Below are 8,841 nucleotides of genomic sequence, written 5' to 3'. Positions count from 1 at the left end.
CTTTTAGTCTGTATGTGTTAACTGATTAAATATATTTGAGCCGGCTCACCATATTGATTAATCAATTACACAAACACAAGCAAAATCTTAATCAGAGTGTTTCTCCAGGTGTTGCTGGACTCCAGTTCCCTTCAGCCCCATCCAGCATGGCCGAGGGACAGGGCTAATGGGAGTTGTAGTCGTTGCAGCATCTCGAGAGACACAGGTTCCCCATCCCCATTGCTGCGTTTCTCTGTCTCTCTTGCCACCAGGGAGAAAGCAGCTAATAGCTGGCAGTGAGGAAGAGGAGGGGGCCAAGTGGAAGAGGAGCCAAAATGGATGGCATGGCCTTGAAGTCCTATTCATATAGCAATATTTGCCTTTTTTCTTTATTTTTGGCAGGCTCCTACTTTTAAACAGCAAGCAAAACTTCCCCACCTCGGTCACCACCTTTGCATTCTGGTGAAAGCTTCACCTGTTGGATTTCTGTTTGACATTTGTCGTAAGTTACACTTGTAGCTTGCAGCTCCCTCTTGAAGGCACACCTGCTGAAACCTGGGTTTGTGCTTGTGTAAAAAGACCCAAGAGCGCTTCTTGCCAGCCATTGCTGTTCCTGAACCAGGATCGTCTTGCCCAGTTATCCATGCTCTGGTAACCTCCAGGGTGGAATTACTGCCATGCGCTGTAAGTGGGGCGGTCCTTGAAGACCGTTTCAGAAATAACTAGTGCAGAAAAATGTACTTAGTTTTGTAGTTTGCTTTCAGGGCTGGTGCACACACAAATATTCATCACCAGATCACTGCAATGCCCAGCAATCAGTTTCACCTGTGAATGGACACCACAGACTGGACTTTTACCATGCTTCCAATGGCTTCCATCGTCTGGAGGGTCACAGCTTCCCGGCTCCTGCATTAAGGACCAACCATGCACATGTTGTGTGAATAGGCCTGCCAAGAAGAGGAAACAAAAATGATTGGTTACTTCTCTCTCCATTGGTCCAATGGTTTGTAAAGCCCCACCCCAGTGGGGAACAAATGGTGCAAAAACACTTGTGTACCATTTTGGCTGGCTACCTAGCTAGCTAAATAAAATCCTGAAATCTCCATCGTTATTGGTTATAAACAGGGATCTGTAGCTCACATTTTTTGGTTGGGGGGGGGCGGAATCTCAACCCCAATATTCCTTTTTTAACCATCGTCACTTTTCTGACAGGCACTGCCAGAATGGAAATAGCTGTCAGGTGGAAAATGGGGGGAGGCTCTCACTTTACGATCTTGGTTTTACCCAGGTACAGTGGTGCCTCGCAAGACGAAAATAATTCGCTCCGCGAGTCTTTTCGTCTTGTGATGTTTTTCGTCTTGCGAAGCACGGCCCGTCACAACTGCGCCTCTTCAAGCGGCTTTAAAAAAAAAGCGCAAGACGTTTTCATCTTGCGAAGCAAGCCCATAGGGAAATTTGTCTAGCGAAGCAACGCAAAACCGAAAAACCCTTTCGTCTAGCGAGTTTTTAGTCTTGCGAGGCATTCGTCTTGCGGGGCACCACTGTATGGGAAATGGCACTGTCTGGGAGTTTGAATCAACACAGCAGTGTGATAATAAATGGGCAGGGTAAAAAGGATAGATTTCTAAGTATATGGTAATTGTTCATTGATTATATCAACTGATTGACACTGTCACTATGACCACCTGCCATGGGTGTAGCCAGGATTTATTTTAGGAGGGTCAAGTGAGGGTTGCCACATTTCAAAGAGCAAAAAAGAGGACACCATGAAGATTCTCATTTTAAATACTCCTATTATACGTAGGCTATAGAAGCTGTGATATATTGCTGGGGGAGGGGGCAGGAGGAGAGAAAAGATGGGGAAAGCCAGTCTTCAATCACCAGTCTTGTCTAGGACTCATCCAGAAAGTATAGCCAGAGACATTTGGGCAAATATTAAAAATGTTCCCTGAAAAAGAGGATGTCAACAGACACTCAAGGAATAGTTTCGGAGAAAAAGCTTTATTTCTACCATCCATGAACTGGTAGAAGGAGCAAGTGTGATAGATTCACAAAGAAGCACGAGTTCACAGTCATTTGCACAGAGCATATATTCCCCTTCCAGTTCCCTCTGCTTTCTCCTCCTCTTCAGAGTCCTGCCCCATGTTGAGGTTCCTGAGCATGAACAGAAAGCTTCTGTCTTTGGGACTATTGTGGACTCTTGGCACCCTTACCAGGAAAGGGGAATGAGAGTGGTTCAGCATGTCCAAAGATGTTGCAACTGAATGAGATAAGATTCGTTTCTCAGGCCTGCTTTGAACAGAGCCTATTCATTAGCTTTTTGAAGCCTTCTCGTACTGATAAAAGAATAATATTTTTCCTATGCATCTTGTGAGAAAAGCAGAGAAGAGCAGAGAAAAGCTGTTTTGGATTTTTTTAGAAGAGAGAAAAGGAATTTTGGACAGTTTTGAGGCCTGGTTTGGGGGGGGGTGATTTCAGGCCTAGGTGGGGTCACCTGTCCTCACCTCCTTCACCCTGGCTTAGGAGCTAACTCCTCTTAAGCCCATACCCCCCCCCAAAATTTGAGGGGGCCGTGAACCCCCCCCAAACTGTTGACGGCCATTGTCATTTAATTGTGTGTGGCGTGTCATGTGACTATGTAGTGCAGGGCTTACCGCCCGCCCACCTCCCAAATTTTATTCAAGTTGGCCCCCCAGCAACCCTGTTATTAGGGAGTGGGGCCGGCACTAATTTCTCCCCCATGCGCAGTGATCCTATGTTGAAAACAAACCCATTGGTATCCACTGTATTAATGCGCCAAGGGACTATTTTATGTGCCCTTATGACTGACAGGTGGTGGAAGGAGCGAGCCAGAGTCTAGTGAGTGAGACTGTCCCTGGATATAATACTGGTTTTAACCCTCTCACTGGTCAGAGCTGAAGTCTTACTGAAGTTGTTATTTAGATCTTTAAAAAGGGATACAACAAATTTTCCCTTGTTATCTCCATAGTTGGCAATTTTCAATGTTGCTTGTAGATGATAGATAGATATATAGACAGACAGACAGAAGATAAATAGATTCAGTAACTCCCTAAAAAGTGTTAGGAGACGCAATACATTTTAAATTTAAAGGAAACTGAAAGAAAATAAGAAGACCAACAAAGAATTAATCATAGTAAAACAGGGAGAGTAAATTCTGGACTTTGAGAAAGCCCCCAAAAGAAAGCTTAGCCATGAAAAATTTAAACTCAAAACTGAAAACTCATAAAAAACACCAAGATGAAGATTTTAAAGAGAATCAAGAAAAGCAGATATACCTGATGACTAGAAAAGACAAATGAAAGAATGTGAGGGGCGAAATCAAGTTTATTTCCCTTTTGACCAACAAGTCTTTGGATGTACAAAGGAGCAGAGGAAAGGGTGGGTGGAGATGAAGTCTGCTTCAAGCCGAGTGAAGAATAATTGCAGAAAATAGAAGGCTTTTCTTTTAAAAGGCAACTGGAGAAGCCATTTCATTAAAAGAAGGCTGGCGTTTCTGTTGCCAAAGTTATTATCATTACTGTTGTTATTTATTGAATTTCTATACCGCCCCATACCCGAAGGTCTAAGGGCAGTTCACATAAAATATCAACTACACCAAATCAAAACAAGAACGGCCCAAGAAGGGGTTCCCAGAGCAGAGACAGCAGGAGTCAGGCTACCCCTGTCCAGAGAGGGGCGCAACTGGGCCACCAGCCGAAGCTGATGGGAGGCCCTGGGGGTCACTGAGCGCCTCCCCTTGTCTCTCCATCAACAGAGGTGACCAAGGCCGTTTCCGTGCCAAAAGCAGGCCTAAACCCTGATGGAAATGGAGCCAGAAAAGCAGCTTCTTCCAAGGGCCCCTGGATCTGGTCTGCAACCGCTCGCTCCAGAACCTCGCTCCAGAAGTTGGAAAAACCAAGACGGGTAAGATTTTAAGACAGGTAAGACTTAGAAGTGAGACGGGTAGGGGGATCCAGGGGGATCCAGGGGAAAAGAAAGCTGTGCATGTGCTAAAGGGCAAAGCAGAGGCGCAGAAGACAACATAGTTCCGTTTAATTTAATGTTAGCTCAGGTTGCCTTGTTGAGAAAAATGCTTTGCAGCCATTTTGTGATAGCTTCTTGGGGACTATAGATAAGCTCCTTCACTAATGGGGAGAACTTCATTTTATGTATAATGTGGTTTCCAAGGAGTAGAATAACAAACCCTCTTGAGCAGCTGCTTAAAAGTGGTGGCATTTGGCATCTGAAGCCAAACAAATTGTACTTACTGGGCAACTGCAGAAGAGGGTCACCAAAATATTGTTGAGTTTTTGTTCCTTCCGAAGTGTATAAATCCAGAAGGTTCCAAATATGCCAGCATTTTGCATCCTCGCCAGTAATTCTGTTCCTAAGTGCATTTAGGTATTTAGAATACCCATTTTAAAAGCTGATGCATCAAACTGCTTCTTTTGTCTGTAACAGTTGCCTGGCTGATTTCAGTGTGAAAAAGCAAATAAGGCATTTTGAGGGTGAATCTACTGATGGCAATGGCAGAGGTGGCCTGGTAGAGGCCTTGGAGTGAGTAGAGGTTTTCACCATTTTGCCGGCCATTTTTAAGCAAAAAAAGTCCAGCAAACATTTAAGCACAAACATATTCACAATTAGGAAGGCTGAGCCGTGACCATTTTTTCCTGTACATAAAGGGCAGATTTTTTTTTCTGCTAATGGTAAGGCTGAAATGACTGAGAAAATATTTGAAATCTTATGAATCCCTGGTCTCTGGCCATTTTTACTCATACATAAGGGAGTGGCTGATTGTTCCACTAATGACCAGAGAGGGCCGCACAAAATGATGATAACCCACATTTGTGAAACGTTTTGGAATAGAAGTCTGTACCCTTCAATCCTGTAGATAAAGGAGGCATGTAGCTCCCGATTTTCTTTGCCTGGGGTACATGTATGATTGTTTAATGCAGGGAACATATCCATAAATGCTGAGACTTTATTAGAAATTTAATTTGACCCAAATTCTATTGCTGACTTTTTGGTGAAAACCTGCACGATAGGATTGATAGTTGCTGGGTTTCCGACAAATACTAAATTTTGGATCCTCGCCAGTAATTCTGTTCCTAAGGCAATATATTTAAAACCTGGTGTAGCGAACTGCTTCCTTTGCCTGTAACCTCTCACTTGGTTACCTTCAACTGCAATCATAGCTTCTGTTGATAAAACATTTGAATTATCAGAGGTGGCGATAGGCACTAATAACTAACAAGTAATCTCTAAATGCTCTATAGTAATTATGGCAGCAATGCAGTTGTGTGTCTTCTGGTTGAAGGTCAACTAGGTGAGTATCTTGTGCTTGGCTGAGGGGGAAATCTCTGTTGTGTTCTGCCTGCAACTCTTTGTACAAAGATTCTTTCAGGTCACAGTGAGGGGACCATTCAAGCACCCTGAGCCTGTTGGAGAAAAGGTAGGCTCTAAATGGAATCATATATCAAATATGCAAACTAAATATTCCAAAGAGCTTGTCTTGAGCAATGTTGGTTATTCAATCCCTTTTTCAGAAGAGCTACGATCTCGAAAGCCGAATGCTGTCACTCTGTGTGCTTCTACCTGGAGGGACTTCTCTTATCGGGACACCACTGCAGGGGAGGCCCTTTCCTGTGTCATCACCACACAATAAGGTACATCTTTGGGTGGGATGGCCATCCTTGCTTTGTTCCAGCTCTTTTTTTTACAGACCTCACAGAGCTACCTGTGCCGGAAGCAGATCTGCTCCATTGACAAGTAAGAGGCAGTGTCAGAGCTCTTGATGCATCAAGTGAACATCTGCAGTGCCGGATTGAGAGACACCTGCGTCTTGACTGCGCTGCTTTAGGTAACCGGCTGTTTTTGCTCCTGTGTCTGGAGGGGAGGGCTGCTGAAGACCCTAGTCTCTTCCAGGTGCATCTCAGGGACGCAAGAAATAGAATTTTGCAAGCCTTCAGGAAACTTAACGGCAAGTGAACTTCACACTCCACAATTCAGTGATCTTTTTCAGTCCAATCCTTTTGGGCTGGCTTCTCCATTTCCCCCCGCTTGATCTCTTCACAGTTCTGTCCAAGAGCCCACCACACTCAGGTGAAGCCAGCTCTTCCTGCAGAAGTCAGGTCAGTAAGAAGAGCTGGGTTCCAAAAACGTTTCTCTGGAATTGGTGGGAAAGGGCCGGGGACAAACTAATGAGTCCAGATAGCTTTTCACAGACAGGCAGAAGGAACTTCCAGACCCATGAATTCACACTTCGGAGGGACTAACAAAAAGGTGAGCATAAAGGCAGAGTTTGAAGACTGGAACCAGTCTCTCCGTTCTGCCCTGCAAATTAATGACAGTTAACATGGCACTCTGTGACGTAAACACATCTAGGTGAATATCCCTTGCTCATGGCAAGGGATAAAACCTTGATTGTGTTCTGTCTGCAACTTCATAATTCTTAAGGGTTTTCTTTTTTCCTGAGAGAACATTCTGTATTCAGAGTGTTCTCTCAGGTTTTGCTTTTCACCTTGTTGCATTGGCCAAAAAAAAGCAAAAGACGCTGGTGGTTGGCGCTCCTGGTTTCCAGGACGGGGTTCAAGCCCCTGCGGTGTCCCTGCTTACTTCCAATGCAACCTCTCTCTTTCTCTCTCTCTCTCTCTCTCTCTCTCTCTCTCTCTCTCTTTCTCTCTCTCCCCCCCTTAAGAACTAAATGAAGCAAAGTGCTCCTCTGATGTATCACTGGTGTGTGTCTAAGACAAGGTTGATTACATGGATGCTTCCCATCCTAGCACTCCTTGCCATAGGGAACAAAATACTGTATAAAAGACTGTCTTTTAATTTGGCATTGTTTAGAAAGTAACCTAAATATACAAACAAACGGATCCTACTTAGATTATTCAGAATGTGGAAAAGGCCGGGATGAAAGAGGAAATGGCATGACATTCAGTCATTAAGCAGAAGAAGAAGAGCAAATATAAGATGCTCAGCTGTCCTATTTTACAGAAGACAGTTGTCAATTTTCTGGGCTATCAGAGGCTTAAGATGTGGATTGGTGACAGTTCTCTATATGAAGGTGTCCTCTATTTCAGTGTTTCCCAACCACTGTTCTGCGGCACACTAGTGTGCCGCGAGATGTTGCCTGGTGTGCCGCGAGATGTTGCCTGGAGGGAGGCGGGCAAGTCGGGCGGCGAGAGGTGGGACGGCGGCGAGGAGAGGCCGCCCAGCGCGGGGCTCTCGCCGTCTGGCTGCCTGGCTGCCTGCGAGCTCGGCGGGCAGCGCCTCCGTCCGCAGCGCCCGCCTCACAGCTCTCATTCCCTGCCAAAGCTCACCCAGCCAAGCCGCGCTCTCCTTCCTGCCTCGCTTTGCTGCCTCCTCCCCCCCACCCCCAAAGCTTGGAGGTTCCCCGGCAAGGGGGAGGGGAAAAATTGAAACTTACACTTTCGTGCGTCCCTCCCGGCGTGACGCTGCGCGCTGACGTCACGGGGCTGTAATGGTGGTGTGCCTCAAGATTTTTTTCATCAAACAAGTGTGCCTTTGCCCAAAAAAGGTTGGGAAACACTGCTCTATTTGAATGGCCGGGCATTCCAGGTCTGTCTGAAAGATACAGAAGGAAGAGCAGGGGCACTGAAGTCGCCCATCAACAGATAGCACCTTGGCAGCAGACTAAGCACAACCACCTAGGCCACACTCTTCCCCACTACAGTGAGATATATAATATTCCCCTGTAGAATTATAGGATGACCTAACACATCAGTCATACTCAAGGTAATATATATCCAGCTAAGTCATACTCGGAATCACTGAAATCACTGGGTCTAGTGACTATGACTTAGTAGGTGATAAACTACTAATATTTTTAAATGTGAATCTCTAAGACGTTTCCCATATCCCATAGTTCAGATATCGAAAAGAGGGGGGAATAGTATTTTAACGTCAACTCAGGTGATAAATATTTTCTTCAAGCCTACCAGCACTTGCAGTGGGGTTATATTTCACTATCTGTTCATATAAAAGTCAGCGTCTTCACCTTCACCTTCACCTTCACCTTCACCCTCACAGGCCGGCTAATGATTTAAAAGTCCACCTGACAGCTCCCGGAGTCCTTTACTGATAAAAGTTGGCCATTTTAAATGTGCATATAAGCAAAGACATGTCTAATTTCTGCGATCAGGGTTATCCAGGGATGCAATATTGTATGTTCAGTCAGGCCCTTTTGTTTTCTGCTGATCAGGAGGAATCCAGTTTGACCCTAAGTAAGTTTACTTTGAAGGAAGACTTACTCCCTAGTAAGTGCACGTTGGGGGAGGGCTGTAGCTCCGTTTCAGAGTGCATGCTTTGTATGCAGGAGGTGGGGTCCCAGGCATTTCCAGATAGGGCTGCTAAGAAAGATCCTTCCAGAGCCACTGCAAGTCAGTGATACCCAGGCATTAGAAGAACTATCCACCCAGATCTTCAGGAGGGCCAGATTTGCATTTTGCAACGTTTCCCACATTAGTTTGTGGAAATTTCTTTCTTTCTTCAGGGCGGTATGTTGCTGAAGGGAACGGCACACCTTCCCCTGCAGTGAGAATTCCTACACACACACACCACACACACACTGTATATTGGGGAATGGAAGCACCAATGACTCACACTTCCTCTTCCAATATTTATTTTAGTATGTGTAATTCCTCTTTGAGAAAATTCCAATATTACTGTATTAGAATGAAGTGCATGGGACACTGAATGTGACACTCATTTGGTACCAATGTTCTGGGCCTGGTTACATGCCACAGAGGTGCTCTGGCCTGGCTGTGTCAGAGCTCCGGAGTCAAAAACCAGGGACTAGAAGCTCTCCCAGAAATATTAAACATAGACTACAAAAGTGAC

General features: G+C 45.2%; 1 long non-coding RNA gene across 3 annotated transcripts; it reads left to right on the top strand.

The window, feature by feature from the left end:
- Window positions 1-2,645: 2,645 nt before the first annotated feature.
- LOC308576453 lies at window positions 2,646-7,027 on the top strand. Of its 3 annotated transcripts, XR_014003225.1 has the most exons (5): window positions 2,647-3,393; window positions 3,785-5,431; window positions 5,526-6,114; window positions 6,208-6,261; window positions 6,677-7,027. It is a non-coding gene; the product is annotated as an uncharacterized lncRNA (long non-coding RNA). The 3 variants fall into 3 exon arrangements; XR_014003224.1 differs by having other exon boundaries at window positions 2,646-3,393; window positions 3,785-6,114; XR_014003226.1 differs by lacking the exon at window positions 6,677-7,027 and having other exon boundaries at window positions 3,785-6,110; window positions 6,204-6,228.
- The last annotated feature ends 1,814 nt before the right edge of the window (window positions 7,028-8,841 follow it).

Source organism: Podarcis bocagei (genome assembly GCF_964188305.1).
Source record: "Podarcis bocagei genome assembly, chromosome: 17".
Classification (NCBI taxonomy): Eukaryota; Metazoa; Chordata; class Lepidosauria; order Squamata; family Lacertidae; genus Podarcis; species Podarcis bocagei.
The sequence above is the reverse complement of the archived record's forward strand: the minus strand, read 5'-3'. Positions and strand labels throughout refer to the sequence as shown.